This window comes from Etheostoma spectabile, chromosome 4 (genome assembly GCF_008692095.1).
Source record: "Etheostoma spectabile isolate EspeVRDwgs_2016 chromosome 4, UIUC_Espe_1.0, whole genome shotgun sequence".
NCBI lineage: Eukaryota > Metazoa > Chordata > Actinopteri > Perciformes > Percidae > Etheostoma > Etheostoma spectabile.
In genome coordinates, this window is record NC_045736.1 from 35,411,577 (window position 1) to 35,412,739 (window position 1,163).

Consider the following 1,163-nt stretch of genomic DNA (forward strand, 5'->3'; position numbering starts at 1 on the left):
GTGGATCAGCTGTTGGGTTTCCTCCTGCGTCCCTGTGTGATACAGGACGGTACAGATAGTATAAAGTGGATCAACTGCTGTGTCCTCCTGCGTCCCTGTGTGATACAGGACAGTACATATAGTATAAAGTGGATCAGCTGCTGTGTGTCCTCCTGCATCCCTATGTGATACCTGACAGCATATATAAAGCATGTATCGATGTCTCCAAAGCAAGTAGTGTTGTGCACTGATATCAAACGAAATTCTCTGCTAAGTTAGAACTGTAGACATGCATGGAGTCCATTCAAATCAGAGAAATGCGGGACTGTTGTGCAAATCAGCAATGTAACATTAACCTAATCGCACAGAACTTACATTTTCTTCCTTGACGGACACAAAACAGGCGTAGTAGGTGGTCAGTAAGTCAGCATTGATGTAGGCTTGCTATTGGAGGGTTTTATGACCCACTTCCACTCCCAGCTAATTGGTTTGGGATGGCACTTAAAATGTGGCGGACACTCCACGTGAACGCGGTAGTTTTAAAAGGAAAGACCCAATTTAAACCCCCTCATCACTGTGTCACGGTTGTCTAATTTTAGCCTCAGCAGGAAATAAATAAAACATCTTCTCGTCTGGTTCCTTGTTGTCTTCAGACAAACCATGAAACCAAACCAAGGAACAGATTCTGTGACGTCAGCGAGCGAAGTCTTCTGAAAGATTATTACTGCAAGTACTGCACCGTTACGTAAAATATTTAACATAAACACTGAAACACACGAACACATACAGTATAAGTGGATCTTATGCCTTTAAAAGAGCATCTTCCATCTGAACACATCTGCTAATTAATGCGTTCTGCTCGTGTTTCCATCAAACCCCCCCCCCCCCCCCCCCAAATGTTGGGGATGTGTAATTAGAAACTACCATCTGTGATGAAGCAAAGATCCATCTTGAGGTCACTCGCACATTCATCTTTGGAACTTATGAGGATTAGTCTCACACTGGGAGAAAAACGTGCTCAGATTGGACAGATAGTCTAGCTAGCTGTCTGGATTTACCCTGCAGAGATCTGAGGACCAGGTTTTTATTTATTTTTTATTTATTCATTTTATTAATTCAGGACAACGCACATTGATGAACATGCACAACGGTACACGTAAATGTGCCAGATTGTAGCCCGAGGG